Source organism: Galeopterus variegatus, unplaced genomic scaffold (assembly GCF_000696425.1).
Source record: "Galeopterus variegatus unplaced genomic scaffold, G_variegatus-3.0.2 Scaffold567, whole genome shotgun sequence".
Taxonomy (NCBI): Eukaryota; Metazoa; Chordata; class Mammalia; order Dermoptera; family Cynocephalidae; genus Galeopterus; species Galeopterus variegatus.
In genome coordinates this window covers 101,886-124,635 of record NW_007726678.1, presented here as the reverse complement: position 1 = coordinate 124,635, position 22,750 = coordinate 101,886, and positions in this window count along the sequence as shown.

Below are 22,750 nucleotides of genomic sequence, written 5' to 3'. Positions count from 1 at the left end.
ATGCATATATATATACACACACATATGCATATGTCAAGCTAGGACTGAGTCTGGAGCTCACAGACCCCTCAAGCCCATTGTCCAGACTGGGTCACAAACCCTTCACATGTCAGGCTGGGTCCCCAGACCCCTCACATGCCAGGTTGAGTCACCAGACCCCTCATATGCCAGGCTGGGTTACCAGACCCCTCACACGCCAGGCAAACCCTTCACATGCAGGTCTATGAGCTAGGTTACTGGAAAATGGGTCCTTGAAAGCCATAGGTTTGAGTCCAAGGTCATGCGGGGCTGACGCCCAAGGCAGTCAACACCAGCCAAGTGGCAGCACCACCCATGCACACTAACTCCACTCACACACAACTTATTTACAAAGAATGTGCTATACCACCCCCAACTGGACCCAGGACCAGGGGGCCTGATTAAATTATTCTATTTTCCCAATAGCATATATATACACATACACATACACACACACACACACACACACACACACACACACACATATATGTAGACATACAGTCATGCACCACATAATGTTTAGGACAATGATGAACTGCCTATATGACAGTGGTTCCATAAGATTATAATGAAGGTGAAAATTTTCCTATCGTTTAGTGACATCACAGCACAAGGCTTTACTCACATGTCTGTGGTGATGCTGGCGTAAACAAACCTACTAAGCAAACCGACTGCACTGCCAGTGGTATAAAAGTATAGCAGGTACAATCATGTACAGTACTTAATACTTGACAATGATAATAAACAATTATGTTATCAGTTTATGTATTTACTATACTATGCTTTTTGTTATTATTTTAGAGTACACTCCTTCTACTTATAAAAAAAAGTTAACTGTAAATCAGCCTCAGTCAGGTCCTTCAGGAGGCATTCCAGAAGAAGGAACTGTCATCACAGGAGAGGACAGCTCCAGGTATGCTAAAACCCTGAAGACTTTCCAGTGGGACAGATGTGGAGGTGGGACACAGTGATGCTGATGATCCTGACCCTGCACAGGTCTAGGCTAATGTGTGTGTTTGTGTCTTGGCCTTTAATGAAAAGGTTTAAAAAGTAAAAAAAATAAAATAAATAAAAATAATTAATAGAAAAAAGCTTATAGAATAAGGATATAAAGAAAATATTTTCGTACGGCTATACAATGTGTTTGTTGTAAGCTAAGTTTTATTACAAAAAAGTCAAACAGTTAAAAATATTAAGGGGCTGGCCTGTTGGCTCAGCTGGTTAGAGCATGGCTTTGTAACACCACGGTCAAGGGTTCAGTTCCCCTTACCGGTCGGCCACCAAAAAAAATAATAATAATAATAGTAAAATAAGTCAATACAATAAAATAAAAATATTAAAAAGTTTATCAAGTAAAAAAGTTACAGTGAGCTATAATGAGTTTATTACTGAATAAAAACATATTTTTGTGAGTGAGTAGCCTAAGGGTGCAGTGCTTACAGAGTCTGCAGTGTGTATGTACGGTGATGTTCTCAGCCTTCACACTCACTGGCCACTCACTCACTCACTTACCCAGAGCAGCTTCCAGTCCTGCGAGCTCCATGCATGGTAAGTGCCCTATGCAGGTGTGCCATTTTTTATCTTTTATACCATATTTTTACTGTACCTTTTCTATGTTTAGATAGACAAATATGTATGGCTGCATTATAATTGCCTACTGTATTTAGCACACTGTACATGTTTGTAGCCTAGAGCAATAGGCTGTACCATATAGCCTAGGTGTGTAGCAGGCTATGCCATCGAGGTTTTGTAAGTATGCTCTGTGATGTTCACCCAATGACAAAATTGCCTAATGACCCATTTCTCAGAAAATATCCATCATTAAGCAACAAATGACTGTATACACATGAATTTCTATGTCTGTGTTTGTGTGTTTGTGTGTGAATAACTGCTTGCAGGGCAGGGTAAAGGAGAACAGTAAAGTAACCATTTGAGATAACACACAAATTGATACCTAACTTATTTTTTAAAGTGTATATACATAGGTGACAACACACATGTGTGCATAACTATACAGAATTATATCACTAAATATTTCACAGATTATACATTATAATCCCTATAATATATGAGTAATACATATGAATCATACAACTCAGGGCATTGGTTACAAGTGGAGAGTGAGGGGCCTCCCGCTGGGGTTCATTTCAAGTGGGATGTATGGTGTGAAAGCTTGTTCTACATTTAAGTCTGCTTTCAATTCAGAGGATTACTTTTTAATATTTCTGTTAACTGTTCACATGTCATATGTATTTTCTGCATCAATGTTATATTTTACAATAGAAAAGTCTAAAATCAATTCATATGATTTATCTGTAATCCTCTTAAGAGTTGCTAAAAACCATTTTATAATATTCAACAGGGAGACATTAAAAAAAGAAAAAAGCACTTACCATTGGGGAATAGGTGATAATGTACATAACTAGATAAAGGACTAACTGATAAAAGAATAGTCAAAGAACAGATAAATGGTGTGAAGTTCACTGTTTTCTCCTAAACAATCAGGTACAAATTGAGCACACTCAGCACCTCACTCCTAGTCACCATGATGCAGGATCCAGCCCAGTACCACCAGAAATGAACAGATGCACAAGAACTATAAAAGAAAACACCCATCTTTATGCACAGCTCTAACAGTTGTGTACATAGGACCCCAACAGAACAAAAATATAATCATAAAAAAAATGTTTAGAAGATTCCAAGATAAAAACTTAACATAAAAATAAATTTTATTACCCTTCTAATTAATAGCAAGTTGGAAAATTAATTTTAAAAAGACAACACATACTATGGTAAAAAAAACCAAATTTAATTGACTACTAAATAACTCTAATGAGAGATATACAAAGAAAATGTAATAAAATAACCTAAGTGATTCATTTTTAGAAATGACTCATCTGAGGGTGTTTTAACTGATTCAGGCCCAGCCCAAAAGTTGGCTGACTCGTCCAGCCCATTCCTGGAGGGTCTCTGAACAGATAGAGCTCTCCTTGAGATGGTGATTAGTTACTAGCCCCTATTGTTTTCTTCATTCCCTGGTGTTTCTCCTTTCAGGGCTTAAGTGGGCCTTTTTCATGGGTTTGTCCTGAGCCCCCAGACAAAGGGATTCCTTGCAAGGGGGTAATAAATTTTAGGAGTCATTTGGGAAGATTGTGTACTCTGTAGTACTCAGAAAACGAGGAACTGGGGGGAGGGACTCACACACTAGGGAATAAATTGCTTGCTACATACCTTTCCATGTGCTTGTCACATTCATGGACACCCAGATCTGCAAGGCCATTATTAAAGTTTCACTTTGCTGTACCTTGTGTCTCCATGTCCATCCTTTGGCATTGGACAGGTGGGGGCATTTCTCACATTCCAGAAATTTTCTCTCTAGATATAAGCACATTTTTAACACAAATGAGAACTGACAGTGCACCTTTGCCCAAGTTGCTTTTTTTCCTTAATGAAGGCTGTATCTTGGAAATTGTTTTATAACAGCATATCTAGAAACAGGAAAAGTATACCCATTTTCCAGAGAAAGACACTAAGGCTTAACATTTAAGCTGCCTGATGGAAGTCACTCCAGTCACTGCAGTGGGGCTGGGATTCAGGATTCTAGGTCTCAGCTCTCAGTATCCACAGACACCCACCTTCTCCCATGCAGTTGGTAGAGAGCAAGGACTGATCTCATATCCAAGAAAATATGGAATCCTGGTTATTTTGTTCTCTGTGTTTCCTTACTGCTGGAGCATTCTTATGTTACTCACTGGCTATTCCAGGAACCCCCATTTGAAAATCCTCACTGTGGATTTTGTATATCATTCCAGGAAATGGACACACCCAGCTGATCAAACTTAGCCTCCAGGCAGGTGTCCATTTGGAGGCTGGGCAGAGGACACTGAACCATCCCAGGGTGCACCCATGGAGCTGTCTTTCACCAAGCAACCAGATGTACATGGCAGCCAGATAGTAGACACGCCAAGAACCAGGATGTGTACCACCTGGTGATGGCCTGGGGCCTCCCTCGCACCCAGGGAGTCCTGTGTGAAGGATTTGATGCAACGCTCGCCATCTGGTCTGGTTTGCCCCTCCTCCCAGGCAGGAGGAGGAGGAAAGAGCAGCGTCTGTGTTTTGTTTTCAAGACACTCGCCTCTTCCAGAGGGAGAGAGTGGACCCAGAACACTAATGGATAACATGATCTTTATGTTATTTTTAAATTACTTTTAGACCATCATAGGGGAAATTCCAGGGAGCCTTTCCTGGAAAGATCCCCCTGCCTTCCCACTCCTCACAATATCCAGGGGCTAGGCCAGGTCATGGAGCTGTGTGGTCTCCACCTGGCCACACTTGGAATCACCTGGAGAGCTGGGCCTGCCCAGGCAGGTGGTTCTTCTGGTGGCCTGTGCTTCAATTTAGCTCAGTTAATGTTGACTGGGCCCCTGCTGTGTATGCCAGGGGTTGGGGCTGGGGAAAGAATAATGAAAGTGACACATTAATGTCCTTGAAGGATCCCCCACAAGGAAGAAGGAATCATGTTGTAGTTAAGATGGTGAAGCCAAGAGACCTGGTCTCAAGTCCAGTGCTGCCTGAGCTGGGCAAGTCACTGCCTATCTGTGCCTCAGTTTTTGCCTCAGTCCCACAGTGCCCAGACTGCAGGACTGCGTGAGACACTAGTGCAGAAATTCCCAGCCTGGTGCCTGGGGATGCACATGAATTACCTGCCAGGTGTGGTGCAGCAGCAGGGGTGGCAGAGAAGCCAGATTTACTGGCCCCGGGCTTTGGTAGGAGTGACAGCTGTGGCAGGGGTCAGGTCTAGAGCTGAATCCCACCAGGGGTCAGCACAGGTTTATCAGCAGAAAGGGGATTCAAGCTCAGCCTTTGCAGAAACTAACTTCTTGTGGGGGAGGGAAAAGCCCTTGTAGGTTCCCTTCCTTCAGTTCTAGTGAGCCCCCTACCTAGGGACCCCCTGACTCAGTTCAGGGTCAGAGAATGGGGTCAGGAGCCCACCCTGCCTTCCAGAGCTGATGTCCCATAGCCTGCCCTGACCCCCTGTTCTTCTGGGGAGTCTAAGTACCAGGATGAAGTGAAACTGTGGCCAGAGCTGCAGCCCAAGGGTCACCAGGGATGAGCCCCACCCCAGCAGGTGGCTGCAGCATGTGCCCTGGGACCTGGAGGTGGACAAGCATCAGCTTTGCTGGAGGCACTCTCCTGCCTCCTCCTCAGCAGACTCGTCCCTGCAGCAGTCACTTTGGCTAGGCGTGTGCGGTGTGGACTGCCCCAGGAGCACTCCTCTGCCAATCCCTACCACCCTGGGCTCTGTGTGCTGGTGTCTAGGGAAGGAGGGAGGAGCAGAGCCTCCAGGAAGCAGCAATTTGGCCCTGAGGGCTGGGGCTACAACCTTCTGCCTCCAAATGCATGGTCATTGGCACATGCATGTAACAAGCATGTGAGCATGGCCCACAGCCCAGGCACTCAGTCTGCAGATACTCAGGACTCAAGACAACAGGCAGAGCCCCTAACCTCAGAGCCCACAGCCCAGTAAGGGGGAAAGAGCCTTAAAGCATGCTAAGAGCCAGCAGAAGGGGATGAAATATGGCTGGGTCTTGAGGATTGAGCAGGAGTTCACCAGATAGGTGAGGGACAGAAGAACATTCCAGGCAAGGCCATAGCACTGCCTACTTGGCACCACTAATGCACCACCCTGCAGAACATATGGCGTCAATGTGGCACCTATAGGGTTATATGCTCCATGTCACCTCTCAGATTTCTAATACTGTCCCCTCGTGGTTACTCAAGCCAGCAGACTTGGGCAGAGGAGGAAGTGCACAGTCATGTTAATCGTGACCCTGGGTTGGTCCTGGCGTACATGCCTCCCCAGGAGCATCCTGCTGACCAGCTGTCACTTGCTCTGCAGATGCCTTCGGTGCGGCCCCTCCCTCTGCACAAAATTTCCTCCTGCCTCCTGGAGAGGGGCTTCCAGACCCTTCCTGAATAATCAGGACTTGAATGCAGGTGTTTGTAGGAGGCAAACACTGTGAGCGATTCAGGGATGCTCCTGTCTCTTGTGGCATGTGGTCTACTGAGACAAATGGGGGAGGGGAGGGACTAGGAGCAGGGCAAAGGTCGCACACCAGCCACAGAACATGGACGGTTAGTAGGCAGAGAGGTCCGGATGAGCTTATAGACCCTAGGTCTCTGGCCTGGAACACTGAGCCAGTCCCTGTCCCACCACATACAGGGAAGACATGTAACAACCCCTATGTCTAGCTCAAGGAACACTTGGTGATGTTGAGAAGCGGCCACAAAGACCACTAACTCCAGAGCTTCTGTGGGTTTGGGGTTATCACAACAGTCCGATGTGCAGGGGACAAAGCTAAGTTCCCAGGAACTTGTGTGCTGATGGTCAGAAACAGGACACACAGGTGACAGCGGAGGAGCAGGAGAGCCGCCTCCCTGGCGGCCCTACCTTTTGCTGCAGCAGCCAGACCTGCGCCCCAGGAAGCTGATCAGCGGGGGGAGGGGGCGCGGTCCTCGCTGCGCTCAGGCTGTGCTCGGGCTCAGCCCGCCCAGGTGGAGCCCCCGATCCGCTCGCTCACCTAATGCGGAGCAAGCTCCAGCCCCCAGCCCTGAGCCAAGCCGGGCGGAGGAGGACGGCCGGGGAGGTCTCCACCCCGTGCCAGACCCAGGCTGACCGCGCAGCTCCCACAGGCAGTCCCCGAAGGCGGGCAGTGCGGGCGGCGGCACAGAAGCCTCGCGGCGCTCGGGCGTCCGACGCCTCACACGTGAATCCAGCCATCGCCCCTGAGTGAAGCCCGCGTGCTGGCTCCAACGGTGTCCTCCCCCAAATTCACTGGTCTTCCTGCCACCTCGGAATGTTACCTTATTTGGAAATAGGGTCCTTGCAGGTGAAATTAAATTAGGGTAAAGTCAAACAGGAGTAAGGGGGTCTTAAATCCAGTCTGATCGGTGTCCTTTTAAGAGAAGAGACACAGACAGACTCAGAGGAAGGACGATGTGAGCACAGACCAGGGAGAAGCCACGTGGTGACAGAGGCAGAAGCTGGAGTGACCGCCTCCAAGCCGAAGAGTGCCAAGGTTCTCCAGCAACTGCAGAAATGAGGAGAGGCAGGAAGAATCCTTCTCTGGAGCCTTCTGCGGGAGTGTGGCCCAGCCAACACCTCAATCTTGGACTTGTGACCTCCAGACTGTGAGGCAGTACGTTTCTGTTGTTTAAGCCACTGCATTATACTTATTACAATGGCCCCAGGATGCTACCACAGCAAGGGGTGCCCAGAGTGTCTTAGGAGTGTGTTTACCCTGCGGTTTCTCCTGCGAGGAGAGGGGAAGGATGCTCTAAAGACCCCAACAGCTTGTGTCCAGTGACCTCTCCTTTCCAGCCCTGCCCCGTCTCTTGTCTCTGGGAGGCTACAACACTAGCTGGCCTGTCACTTCCTGGTGGGCAGGTCTAGCTCTGTGGGTGCACAGCCGGGCATGCAGCAGTTCATGTCCTGGGAGGGACCATTGGGGAAGTGGCCATGTGGTGAATTGTCCAAACTGGGACACTTTCCAGAGTGTATTAGTGAGAGCACTAGTGACAGCTGTGACAAGACAATGGGTGTGAACAGAGATCATCCCAGGCAAGCTGGGACAAGGACCAGCTGCCACCAGGGCATCCCAGCCCCCTCACTGGGTGCTGGTCATTCTCCGAGTCCAATTTGAACACTGTGTGGCTTTGGTGGTCAGTGGGTACGGGCCCTCTCCTAGCTCTGGAAACAAAGACGCAGCCAAGCGATCCCCTCACGAATGGGACATACTCTGTCACATCTAGACATATGTGGTTGTGCACTGATGAAACCGTGCAGGGGCATGTGTGCATTTGTGCACCTGACCCTGATGACCATCAATGAGTCAAGTAACCACACAGGACTCCTGGGATCACATCAGTGTCTTTTCATTTCCTTTCCCTTTTGGAATAAAAAGTTAGCTGGTCCGATGAGCTCTAAAGTCACTAAACACAGTTTGCCATTCAGGAACTGAAGTATCCAGTTCTATATGCTAATCAAAATTCTGAACTTAATTTAAAGTTAAATATTTTCATTTGATGCTGTAATGAATGGTAATTTTTTAGTATGGTAATGGTATTGTGGATTTACATGTGTGTATATATATATATAATACATATGGATGTATATGTCTACATATATACTCTTATCTCTTCGAGGTATATACTGAAGTGTTATGTTACAGTCTGTGGGATTTCCTTCAAAATAATCCAAGTGTGGGGGGGTACAGATAGTTGATAATTGTTGAACTAGCTGATGAGCTCATGGGGTTCATTATGCTAGGATCTCTGCTGTAATAACTATTTGCAGTTTGCCATAATGAAGACATTGAATCTTCCCTCCTCTCCCAGCTGCTACTACAAGAGCAGAAGTGCTGGGTTGGGCGGGGGCAGGCAGGGCAGGAGGAGTGAGGGGTGAAGGTCACAGAAGCTCTTCTGGTCCTGGTGTTTCCCAGGCCAGCTCCATGTTCCCTGGGCTCCTCGGATTTGAAACAAGCTCCTTATCCCATGTGCTACTTGTGGAGGCTCTTGGGGGTTCCTCATGGCAGATCAGTTGAGGCTGGGGGTGCCATCTCTGCCAGTTCATGGGTCACTCTTCCCCATCCCTGGAAATGTGCTGGTTTCTTCAGTTTTTCTGAGGTGATGTCTGTTCATGCCTCAGCTGTCTTTCTTTGCAAAGACTGGGATAACTGCATATGGTTCTCTGGAGTTCCAAGGCCTCTCTCTGGTTCACTGGAAACATTCGTTCATTCTTTACTCCACAAACTCTAGAAAGCGGGCAGATCCTAACCACTTATTCTGTTCCTGTCCAGACACTAGAGCTCTCCAGAGTCAGAAACCAGTCTCCTGCAACCTCCAACCATGACAGACATAGCAAGCTCCCTTGGTGGTCCCACTGTGACTGTACCCACTAGACCTGAGACTAGAGGCAGGCACACCCACCTTCCCCTTTGCAGTGAGATGACGGCGGGAGGAAAACAGAGATGAGGTAGAAAACACGTGTTATGGCTCTGATATGGTCTACGAGGACTAGTAAAGGGGTGGATGGCTCCTGCCCATTGTGCACCTGAGATAAATGGTCATCGCCACAAACTCTTGCTTCCTCCTGTTTGGTACATGAAGGCATGTGTATGGGATGATGTCCCGTCTTTTTTATTATTGACTGTTACAGTTGTGTGCTGTCCTTATAGGTACAATGTGTTCATTGCTTCAGGAAAAAAATACCTGCTTCACTCAAACAGCTACGGTCTGAATTCCTTGGTTATTTGGTTTTCATCCCCATATGCACCTTTTCAGAGATGACTTTATGGCTCAGTCAGTTTTCATCTAAAATCTATATTCTGTTCTTGCCTCTGCCCTGATGAGTGTTTCAAAAGGTACAGCTTGATCTCCCTTCTACATATCCAGAGCAGTGACTTTCAACTGGGGCAACTTTGCCTCCCAGGGGACATTTGGCATTGTCTGGACAGATTTCAGGTTGTCACAGCTTTGGGGAGGTGGTGGTGCTGGCATCTGAAGGGTAAAGGCCAGGGATGCTGCTAAACCTTCTGCAAAGCACAGGACATCCATCACAACAAAGAAGTGGAAAATGTCAGTGGTGCTGAGGTTGAGAGACCCTGTGCTCAACAGGAAGAAAGAGCACATCTCAGTGGTGTGATCAGTTACATCCTGGTGGTGTAATGTGGAGCAAAGGCACATTGGGCCTCACAGAGATGACACCCAGGGTTTTACTCCTTTTTACAACCACCGACCTAAAGATTGGCATCTTCCATCCAAATAACTCAGTCACTTGCTCAGCTCTCCTTATTCCAAAGCAACAAGCACAGCAATCAAATCCCACTTGACCCACTCTGGGGCGTGATGCTTTTGAATGTTTCTTCCTTCCTGAACCCTCTCTGCCCCTGGTCTGCACTTTCTCCTGGTGTCCCCTGGATCACTTCCTCTCCACCTTCTTCATGAGCTAGTCTCTTCCTGCCTATCCACAAATGGTGGTGCCATCCTTCATTCCACATTCTCTCCAAAGACAAGCTAATTCACTTTATATTTTTAACTCTACCTAGGCGCTGACAACTTCCAAAAGCACACATCTAGCCCAGAACGCCTGTTGGGCTCCAGACTTAGATGTGCAGTTGCCTCCTGGGCATTTTTGGGAATATCCCTCAAGCACCTCAAACCCAATGTGTCCAGCATCAATCTTATTGTCCTGCTTCCCACACCCACTCCTGTCTTTTCTCCTCTGCATTAATGAGTGCATCCCTAGCTACCCAAGACCCAACCAGTCCAAATCTCAACTCAAACCAGGGATGGAGTTGTGTAGGATTCTTCTCATTAGCATCTCTCCTGTCCATCTCCTCCCCTCTGCTCCCCATGGCCACTGCCTTCTCTCAAGTCATCCCCATTTTCCCAACAGTCACTGTAGCCATGTTTTAGTGGGTTTGGGGGATTCTAGTTTTTCCTTTTCCCATCAGGGTTCCCCTCCCCACTCAATTGACTTTTCTGAAACAAAAATATGATTATTTCAATCCACTGCTTGAATATTATAATGATTTTAGGGTAACTGCTTGATCAGTTTCAAATATCAAGGGATGGCCAGATGGCCTCCAGGGCCTGCCACAGTCTGATCCTGCCCACATCTTCAGCTGCGATTCTCTGTGTCACTCTTCATACCCAGTACTTGGGTCATAGTGAGCTTCCCGCATTTATCAACTTTCCCTGTGTATTTCTCACCTCACAGCATTTCCTTACACTGTCACCTCTAGCTGAAATCATCACATACACACACACACACACACACACACACACACACACACACTTCTTCTAAACCTTTTTGGACACTTCCCCACCTGCTTCCACTTGTAGAACTGGGCAGCCCTTCTTCTGGGCTTCACTGCTCTGATAGACTGCTCTGTCTTGGTGCCTCTGATTTACAGTTCTTATTTGTATACCTCTAGATCTTCTTTTAGACTATATCCTCTTTGATGGCAAAGACCCGTGTTGTACATCGTATGTGCCAGTAACAGAGCTGGCATAATAATTATTTGTTAAGAAACTGGCTAAACATCAGCTTTGATCCTAACACCTCGACAAGTCTTGGCCCAGTCCCTCTTTTGGAGAGACTGAAACATCAAGCACCTTGGCTTCAAATCCAATTTGCCACCATCATTTTTCATAACATATAAAAGTTTAAAGCTCACTTGGTCTTGTGGAAATTAAAAAATAACTAATACATCAATATCCTTTCTCCATGGAAATAAAATGCAATGATGAAACACCTATACAAACCAATGTTTTTCTTAAATCATCTCATTTTTTCCAATTACATAGTTTCAGTGAAGGCCAATACCATAGGTGTTTTAGAATTTCCTGACCATAAAGTAAAAATTCGTAGTTTCTTACTCGCTTATGCAAATCGTTATTAGTTTTATAATCTATAGCAAAGCTGGAAGCATCTGATAGCCATTAATGCTAACCTTACGAATAAGCATGTTCATGTACCATTTCTTCTCCCTATTACTCCCCAGCTCCCCCGACACCAAATGTTATGAACAACACACCACAGGGAGGGATGAATCTAAAGATTTATTCAAGTATTTCTTTACAAATAAAATTTTATTTAGTAATTATCTTTGTTTCTACATCAAAATATAACCAATGACTCAAATATGTCAAATTTTATCAACTTCATCATAGAAGTGTATTAATCAATGATAAGGATAAATATAGTTATAATATCCTATAAAGGAAGAACTGATTAACTATGTAGGTTTTACCCACTAAATGGCACAGTACATGGATGAATTAGTCAGAATTCTTGGATTACAAGCAACGGACCCTAACTCTGAAATTTAAACAAGAGGGATTCATTGCAATAGTATCAAGGCTGCCATAACAAAATACTATAGGCTGGGTGGCCTAAACAAGAGAGCAGGGTGTCAGCAAGCTCGGGTACTGGTGAGGGTTTTCTTCCCAGCTTGCAGACAGCCACCGTCCTACTGTGTCCTCACATGGCAGAGACAGTGAGAGAGGAAACAATCTCCACACTGTCACATTGCAGAATAGAGCTCTACCCCACAAATTTGGGGGAGAGGGATGCAAACATTCAGTCCATCAGGTAGCCCCTCTGGATTATACCCCATGAGGAAGAAGTTGTTGCCCACAAAGAGCATGGGTCTGCCTGGAAGACCAGACAACAGCCAATTAAATTAGTGAGTGAAGAAGTGATTGTCTGAAGGTTTGAGGTCATGATGTCACTATGGAAGACCACGAAACACTGAGATGTTGAATTAAGTATAGGGATTCATTAAGCTAGGGATGATTTTAAAGAACACAAACCCTATTTATGCATAAGTCTATAAAAGATGCAAGCTGTTGAACTAAACATTATCATTTCCTCTTTCCCGAAAAATTTTCACTTTTCCCTCTGCCTTTTATTAGGAGTTTCCCTAACAGAGAAGCAGCGACCATGCATCAAAAGTTTAAGAGAAATAAATTGGGGGGTGGAGGAACAAAAACTGAACACTAACAAAATAGTATATATTAGGCTAATTAATTTTAAGATTTGGTGGGAAACCAAACATGTAAATTCCTTTTAGCAGCAGAATGCCAGGGCCCCAAGTGAGCACAGTGATGGGGTGAGCATCTTTACCACAAAGGAAAGTGTGGCTCGATTAGCTGCCAGCAGTAAAATTAGGCAGCTGAGGAAAACTGATAGGAAAATGAAGAAGAAAGGAGAAAAAGGCAGAGGAGCATGGTGAAAGGCTGACGTTGCTGAACACTCCGTCTGGGCCAAGCATGCTCTAGGGTTTCACAGGTTGCTTAATTCACAAGAGCCACATGAGCTGGTCCCATCTGACAGACGCTTTATGCCTGCAACATCAGATGTTCCCTCTAGTGACATCACACTTAACATCATAGCAAGCACAAGTGTGTGGAGGGTGATGAAGCTGGGGTGGTCCAGGAACTGGGTCCTGTATGGGAGACACAGCAGCCAACAGGACAGACAAGACCCCTTGCCTCGTGGAGCTGATGTCACAGGGAAGGACACAGAATCAATTGGACGGTGACCATACCGAGGAGGAAACGAAGCTTGGAAGGGGGACAAAGACTTGGGGGGGGGGTGAAGGGGGCAGTCTCAAGCAGGATGGTTAACAGCACTGTTCCTGTTGACAGCTGACCTCTCAATACTTCACAAGGGCAAAAACAGGACCCAGGGGGACTGGCGGGTTAGCTCAGCTGGTTGGAGCATAGTCTGATAACATGAAAGTCATGAGTTCAGATCCCCGTACTGTGCAGCCACCAAAAAGTAAATAAAAATACAGTTAATAAAAACAGTACCCAGGGAACTGTGTCTCGAAGGACGGCACCCATGAACCTTTAGGTTCAATGGAAGCGCTGACTTGGTGAGAAGCCTGAGGAAAAGCAGACCACGTCTCCCACCTCCACCCACCTGCATCCTCTCAGGGTTGGGATCAGGCACTGGCCGTGCTGCAGGGCTTCATTGCTTGGCTTGCCCATGTGTAGACAGACTGCTCTGTGTTCTCAGGCAGTGTTCCTAGATCCAACTAAAGCTTTTGGTTCTCATCTTGCAGCAAGAACCCAAGTGACACACACAGCCAGCAAATCGCCTTCCCTCATCACTGTTCAATCAGAGTGAATCCCTTTGTATTTTGGGCCCACTAAGTTTTCTGCCTCTGGGCCTTTGCAGATGCCAGTTCCCTGCATGGAACACCCTCCCACATTCTTGTCTGAATGAGCCTTCTGCTGCACAGACATCGGTGTCTTTTCCCATGGAGGTTTCCCCAGTGCTGCAGATTGATTAGGTGCTGCTCAAATGTGCTCCTGTAACCCCCTGACAGCTATTTTTTTTTTTTTTTTGGCAGCTGGCCGGTATGGAGATCCAAACCCTAGACCTTGGTGTTATCAGCCCACGCTCTAACCAAGTAAGCTAGCTGGCCCACCCTGTGATAGCCTTTTATCGTGCCATTTTGTCACGGCTTCTTAAGTCCTTGACTTCTTGCTGGCAGACAGCATGGTGTGGCAGAGACTCAGAGACCTTCAGTCCCAGCACCTCACACTGAGAGAATTTTTGTGTGGGCGGAGGCAAGATAAGCCAGCTCTCCACTTGGAGAAAATGGGGTGAGGGACCTCAAGGAAGGGATCACTCCTCCTGGGGCTCCCACCCTCTCTGATCCAGCCACATCCTTCTCCTCCTCCGACGCCAGAAATGATGTGGGCTAGGAGGTTGAGAGAGGAGCAGATAAGGCACTCACTGCCTCAGGTGAGATGACAGCTGTGTAGGGCCTAAGGAGCCCATCCAAGTCCTGGTTCCAGTTCCTGTTAGTTCACTGTCACCTGAGATCTAAGGGAACAGGGCCATTCAATTAGATAATACTGAGCACGTGTGAGATGCAGATGGGAAGGGTGCCATTGGACAAGAATCTAACAAAGTCCTGTTCTCAGAGGGCACCCAGTGTGGCAGGAGAGTCTGGTACAAGGCCTTATGGGGTAGTCTCCAGGTTAGGAGCCTGGGATAGATCGGGCTCTGATCCTGGCTCAGCCACTGATTCACTGTGTGACTTTGACAGGTGGCTTTCCCTCTCTGAACCTGTTTTTTCATAGGCAAAAACAGGGACAGCAATGGAATCTGCGTCATCAGGTGGTTGTGAAAACCTGTTGACATTATGGTATGAAAGTATAAAGTATGAGGTACTTCAAAAAGGTCATGGAAGGATCTGTATTATCCTTTCATTCCATTTTTCCATGAGCTTTTTGAAGTGCCCTTATATAGGAAGTGGCAAGGAAAGGCGGGAAGTGAGAATGCCTTCTTCCTGGGGCCAGCATTGCAGAGGCTTTCCTGGTGGATCTAGAAGGGTGGACAGATGCTGACAAGCATCTGAAGTCTGGAATGGGACCAGAGCATGGGCACAGGTCTCTGTGGGGATGGATTGTCATCTGGCACACCCCTAGGTGCCAGGTCCTGCGTAACTGCTCACAAATACTCAAAGCACCCTTTGGAGGTGGGTCTTCATGGCCGAGACAGCTAGTCTCCATCAAACAACCAGTATCACCTGTCGGGCCTTAAAAACTAACGCCACCTTAAGTGACATTACAAGTGACGTCATTATGGGCCCACAAGGGTGTATTAATGTGGCAGCCTAAGACGGCATCGGGAGGAAGTAGGGTGGGAGTGTCTATGGGAACCTTGCCCTAGCCCTTATTGGCCAAATACGTGCTTCTGCACTCGTGAACACTGCGTGATTGCAATAGCTAGGCATTGAGACAGGATGCATGCTCTCATAACCTTTAAGCTGATTGGAGGATGTAAAAACCTCCCTTCCCCATTCGTCTTTAAAAGCAAGTGCTTGTGTGATAATAAACAGAACTGCTCGACAGAACCCCCACCGTGTCTGAGTGTCCTTTAATGGGCTGGTTGGGGCCGGCAGCCGTGCTCACCTCTCTTCACAGCTCTCTTCCCCCATCTCCTTCAAACGAGGACCGGAGGGAAAGAGGAATCTGGGCAATTTGCTCGCCCACCAGAAGGAACACCAAGGGAGAGACTGATAGCAAGACAAGGGCTGTTCAGGTCGGCCGGCGGCAGACCCGACAGCCACCCTCATTTCCCAGCCTCCTTCATGGCCAGTTGGGGTCACACAAGTAGTTCTGGACAATGGACTGTGAGCAGAAGGGATGTCTGCCAATTCTGGGGTGAGTCAGTTCAGAGTCGATGTGTCCTCATCTCTGTCTTTGTTGTGGTCTCTGGTGGCCACATGGTCCAGCAGTGTAGCTACAAAATGGAGGAGGGCAACCAGATCCTCATCAGAGTTTGTGAGGCAAATAGACCTTTACCATGTTCAGCCATGGAGATGGGGATTGTTTGTAGAGGCAGCCAGTGCTAACTGCCCTCCTACCATTGACTTCAACACTCCTGCCATTTCTACTTCATAGAGGCCCAGTCAGTCTTCCATGGTTGTTGAGGACGTGTAATCCGAGGGGAGATGGTAGGGAATTGACAAGACACACTTATGAGATAAGGAGGGCTTCCCAAGCTGCTGACCCGTGAAGCACCTTAGTTTATTTTACACTTTTTTAATAAGCCAGTAAAAATAACATATTATACTGATTAAGGCAGTTATGTCTGGTACAAAGCTGTTTATAGAACACTTTCTGTTGCCATGGCGCTTGAAGGTTCATGGCTAACTACTTATCAGCAAAATGAGAGCATAAATTCCTCCTTTACAAAGTTCTCAGGGTCCCAGTTTTATTCAAAGGTCAGACCTCAAGGGGAGGGAGAAGGGGGAAACAGGCAAATGGAAAGCCAGCCTTTGCTGGCATAATTCCAAAATAACAAGGACTCTGTCAACTTGTTATTTAGTGCCTCACACGTGGTCACACAGCTTGCAGGTGGACAGAGCTGGGGTTCAAACCCAGGCCTGACTTGCATGGCCAGTTTTAGCAACTATACATCCTTCACCTCACAGTAGGCTGTCCCCAAGCACTGTCATCCTATCCAAAATCTTATGGGAACATCCCGCAGGGACAGGGCTAGAGGGGCAGATGGAGCCTCAGAACACTGAGCAAGTCTGCTGTGAAATCCTGCCATTCCGGATTAGCACCAAATAGGTGCATCGCTCCAGGTTCTCTATTGCTGGTGAAAATCACCCGCGATAAGCAACATGTGACGAGGAACTGATGATGGCAGCTAGCTCTTGCTTGGCAGAGAATTGCAAGTGGGTTCTGCACAGCAATTCTCAAGGGAGGGACTCTTCCCAACATCACCATTGCTCACTTTCGGCTCTTACCTGGTTCTCTCCCACCCAGAAAGGCAGCATTGCAAAACACACATTTCACAGTCGCACTCGGATTCAGATCCCTGATCTGCCACTCACAGGCTGTGTGACCTCAGGCAAGTCACTTTGCCTCTCTGAGCCTCAATGTCTTCATTTGTAATACGGGGACAGTAATACTAATTCCTTCTAGGATGGTTTTAGGTATCAGAGATGACAGACATAAGGCACTTAGCACAGTGGCTGGTACGTGAGTCTGCACAATCTAAGGCTGGCTCTCTTTCTCCCGGGTGTGCTCAGGGGCTACCGGAGGGGAGAGAATCAGCACACAGACTCACACCAAGATTGCTTACATGTTTGCTGACAAACAGGATACACATACCTGTGCACAGGAATCACTGGGACATTTCAGGAACCTGCCCCCCTCTTTTCTAGGCTCCCTCCTCATTCACCTTGGGCTCTCTAGAAAAGGGTTTCTGGAATTTTCTCCCTGGCTGGGCTTTCGCTGCTCCTCACGTCCACATCTGCCAGTCCCTGTGGGTCGTGGACAAGAGGCCATGAGCCTCTGCTCAGTCATTCACTTCCAGACAAAATTCCGGAAGCAACTCTTCCATGGTAACACCTCAGATCATGGCTGAAAGGAAGGAAGGATGGATGTCTAATGGGGAGCAGTGTGGGAGAGCATGGCCAAAGCACTGGGCCAGCCTCGCTGCCCTGACCCACCCAGGACAACAGCTCTGGCCCTAAGCCAGTGCCCACACCTGCATCTCTCCTGATTAGCCAAGGTCTCCTCCCTCCTTGCAGACCTCTCCCCCAGGCCCTGCCTGGCCACCCCACGTGCCGGGCACTGTACTGAAAACTTGACCCAAACCCTCACCCCATCTTGCAGGGTGAAATGAGGCTCTACTAGAATCCAGTCTCCACACACAACAGCTGGATCATCTGCCTAAATGTAAGCTGACCGTCTCCACACATGCTGAAAACCCAACGCCTCAGCTCAGCCTGAGGGCCAGCCCTCACCGTCCACAGCCCAGGGGTGCTACTCCTCCTCTGCTCTACTCTGTTTGTCCTTTCCTCCCCTGGGAAGGGTTCTCCTCAGAGGCCTCCCCTGACCACCTTATCCACTCCTACCTGCCACTCTACTCATACCTCAATATTTTCCTCATCCCTGCCCTCTGTCCCCTTCACCCATCAGTAGTCTACAGACATTTCCAAATACCGCTGAGGGACAAAACCGGCTGGAAAACTACTGGCCTCTTCTCATAATGGCAAGAGGATATTTCAATGATAGGTCCTCATTAGTTATTTTAACTGGTACAACTGGTCAGAAAGTTTTTTTCTCTTTCTTCATTTACAATATCTACCTGGCTACATCTTTCACTACTTTTCAGAGATTATCTCAGAATTATTTTATTAGGAGGCACAGAGAAGCTCCTGATGCACACTTGGTTGGAAATTTCTCTACATTTCACAGCTACATTTAGAAAGACCTGCATCTTTGCATGGAGGAGTCTTCAACCCCAAAACTTGTTTACATATCCATGGAGGTGACACCTCTTTCACGTTATCAGAAGACACTTGTCACTGTCCTCACATAGATCCTGCATGTGGTGTTAACCCTATTCCTCGATATTTTATATGTTTTATGCACAATGTATATATCTGATCAATAACTAAGTTGACTTCTGCCTCAGTTCTAAGTTGTACAGTTGTTTTTAGTTTCTTAAGAAAACAATACTATCACCTCTGGTAACAATATTTACTTCTTCCATCTTATTCTTTATATCACTGTGTTTTCTGACATTTTACAGATTCAAGCAATGATAAATAATTGAGGGGAAAGTAGACATTTTAGCTCTGCTGTTCCTTTCAGTTGGAAGCCTCACTAGCACCTGTTCTTCAAGTTCTGCTGTCAGACATCTTCTATGAGTAGGAGGCTGGCCTGGCAGTTGTTGTGTCTGCAACTGATCAGAGAAATTTTAGCACTTGAAAGTGACTCAAACATTTGTGGCACCTACTAAGATTTCCCACAAGTGTAAGGAAAGATCTATTCTCCAATGGGGAGTTTTAATAGGGATAGTGGGAAGAGTAGAGTTGTTTCTGATTCACATGAAGGAGGCCATCCCAGTCAATGAACCATTAGTTCCAGTTTTGTAACAAGACGGGCAGTGTGTCTAGTGGCTAAGATTGTAAAGCAATGGTCATGGGCTTTTTTCAAATAGTGCTTATTAGGTTGGGGAGACAGACAAGCACCTAAACGAGCTCATAGAAAATAAGTGTATGAATGCTAAGAAGAGATTCCTAATAGAGCCAGTAACAGTAAGGAAAAAAAGTTTCCAGGGCACGCCTTTCAAAAGGCAGTGTGAGAGAAACCTTAAATCTGAAGCCAAGGAGCAAAAGACGTGGGGAGAGGGAGGAGGAGAAGCCTCCTTAGGCGGAAACCCTCATTGATTTTGTAACTGATTGATTGGATCTGAGGAGACAAGGCAGTGGTGTGTCTCTATCCAGACATCTGCCTGCAGACTTCCCAAGAAGACAGGTGCAGTGCCACGTATAGAGAATAACAAAATAACTGAGGGAAGGAAAAAGAATCTAAATTGAAGTATTGACAGGAAACATCCTGATTATATATTAAAATAATATAAACCTTAAAGAAGCAAACCAGAATCATGTTTTAAGTGTACCTAATTAAAAAAAAAAAAAATCAACAAATCGCGATACCAAACTAGGAAATAACAAGGATTCCCTGAAAATCCAGCCACGATATCAATTCGAGCTGTAGGCGTGGATGAGTTAGAGGCAAAGGGAGGGCCTGCAGCTGTGCCTCTGGTCCCCAAAGCCCCCAGCCACCCCGACCCTGCAGGACCCCAGCTCTACCGTCCCATCCTGTCCCCTTCTGCCCGGGACAAAGGGTCTCTCAGTGGGGAAACTGAGTCTGGAATTCCCGCTCACACAAGCGGAACATCCACTCCCCCGCAACCAGGAGGAGGATGTAGGAGGCGCCACCAAGCTGCAAGGAGAAGAGGGTGTCCCTCCCAGGGACAGGGCGAGTTCTGCCCAGACGCGAAACTACCCGGCCAGGTGTGTTCCTGTCCCAGGGAGGAAGCTGGAAAGGAAGGGTTGAGGCCGAGAACGCTATTTCCGCCCGGCTTAGCCAACTGAGGTCAGCCCGCCTGTCACTCAGGGTAGGGGAGGTGCATTGGGGAACTGCCCAATCAGGGCCCGAGGGGCGGGGCTAGAAGCGCTGCCCAATTAGAACCCAGCGGGAGGAGCGTTCCTGAAAGACTGTCCAATCAGATACCTGGGGTCCGGGGAGTGCCAGGAGCGCTGCCCAATCAAGGACGCAGGGGTGTGGCCGTCGCTGCCCGCCCCGCCGCGCTCGCGTCCCGCCTCCCCGCGAACTCCGGAGGTCAGCATCCCCTTCACTCGTACCTGCAGTGGTCGCGGCCCGCGGGGAGGACACCCCTGACAGCCAGGAGCGGGGCCGGACATGGTGAGCGCGCGGGGGACCGGGAGCCTGAGTCCGCGGCCGGGTGGGGCTGAAGGGAGGGCCTCACTCGGTCTGGGGGGTCCTGGAGGGCGATGTTCTGAGGACCCCCGGCCAGGCTGAAGCCCCACTCGGTCCGTGGGGTCTCAGGACTCCAGGGCTAGGCTGGATCCCGGCAGAATGGTCGGGATCCCTGTCCCGCGCGTCTCCTCAGCCCCGCCCCTCCTGGGAATGGCATAGAGTCCCCAAAGCCAAGGTCCCTCGCACCCCGGCCCCGCCATGCGCACAGCGTCTGCAGTGACGCTTCTCCCCCTCCCGTCGCCGGCGGCGCCTGTTGGTGACTGTCGGTGCGCAGGCGACGACCCGTGTCTCTCTGTGAAGGACCTGTGTCCCTCCTGAACGTTTCACGGGAGCGGGACGCAGAGAGCGACCTCCGAGACCCCCATGCGAAGTCTCTGCGCCTGTCCTTGCAGCGTCTTCCCTGGGGGCAGACGTCCTAGCGGAAGCGCTTCGGGTTGAGGAGCCTGGGGATGACCTGCATTCTCAGTCCACTCTCCTGGGTCTCAGAGCTGCCCGGGACGGCCCGAGATGCCCCCCGGTGCCGTCGCTCTGAAGAAGCGGCTGCCCACGGGACAGCTTGGAGGTGTGGAGAGGCTGTCAGAAGAGCTGTCCCCTACCCTGGGCCAGGAAGAACCCCTCAGGCCTCTCCGTCGACTCTGAGCTATTCCTCCCCGATCCCTGTTTTCCTTCTTGGGAACACGGTGGTGGGTGGTGTCCTCTGACCTACAGGATGCTGGTAGTAAGGGGAACGGACGGATATGATTCCTGGCCCCTGGGTTCTCACTGAACCGAAGAGATCAGAGAACCCAAACCTGAAAGGGAGTGTACCCGCCTGAAAAGCAAAATGTACTTCAGACACCCAGCGGGGACAGAAGCCGGGTCAGTAGGGAGGTTGGTGTGTTAGTGTCTAGGACTACTGTACCAAATGACCACAAACTGGGCAGCCAAAACAACAGAGATTTATTCTTTCATGGGTACCTGGAAGGCGTGTAGTAAGTTTGTCAGTCTGTTCTTTTGAGTGATAAGTGGAATTCAAAGGCTTAGCCCCGAGAATACTACTGGGGAAAAGAATCTCAGAGAAACAGAAAAAATCTCCATTCCAGTATGGCTGCAGAAAAATGAACACAAGTCCACCAAAAGAGTGAAAGAGATACATTGGTGAATTACAAAGATTCACAAAAGTATCAGTTACTGTCCTTTGTGGGGTGGAGATTTAATGATTTTCTGTTTTCTGTTGTCTTGACTTCAGAAATTAATGCTAAATCCTAGGAGGTAAGACTTGTAACACTAGACATGTTCAAATATGATTGTTTACAAATAATTTGTTGTGATGGAAATAATAACTAGCTGGCATCCTTTTTTTTTTTTTTTCCCCCGAAAGGAATAGATAGATGTGGATTTTCTTCTTGCCCTATAAAAAGTGCCTTCTAATTTTCTTCCCTCTTTTATACATAAACGCTGGATTTGTTGTTTGTCTCTTTTAAGTTATCCATGGGGGTTCAACTGAGTGAGTAACCTGGCGTGGGGAGCAGGGGCCTGACTGAGGCCAGTAACTCCGAGCCAAGGCCAGTAGTGAACCTCAAAAGGGAGGAAAGTGAAGTTGGTTCTTCCCAGAGAACCTCCCCTGCGGGTGTGCCAGCCTGCTCATCCATTCGCAGGAGGAGAGGGGATACTGAAAGAAGCTACAGAGTGTGGAGAAGCTGCGTGTCCACGTGCAGATGCGGGTGGGGTGATGCTGTTTCTTACCTTTCCACTGTAGTTGTCTTGCAGTTTGATTTTTGTGTCCATATAGTTGGTGCCGTTGAAGTGCATTTTGTACAAATTGAGGAAGGCTGTGACAGACTTAGCCATTTGGATTCTGTCTCATGGAGACAGGATTTAGGAATTAGAAACATGGTTCAGCGCAGAATATTACACTGACTCTGGGCGAGAACGTTGTCATTCATGATGTTTGAGGCACAGGAGGAGGGAGGCTTTCTACCGTTGGGAGAGAAGGGGGAGTGTCCCAGAAATAGGCCCTCTGGCTGTCCAGCTTTCCCTCCCTGGTGGCTAGGAACTGAGCCACGCTGGGGCTGCATCTCCACAGTGAGGGTGTGGATTCCAAGCTTGGTTTTCAGTTGGTGGTTTTATTCATGAACCATGGGTGAACCAGGCTGCTTCTCTGAGTTAATTCAAGTGTTTGCTTTTATTTCCTCTTCAGAATAATATAGCCCTGTAATCTCTAGCTTGACCAACATTTAGCAATGACTCTGCTTGAGTGGGTAAGGGTTTTATTTCTTTGGTTGAGAATCCTAGTGAATGGAGAGACAGGGTGTCAGGGATACAAAAGTATTTTTGGAACACAAAGTAAATTTGG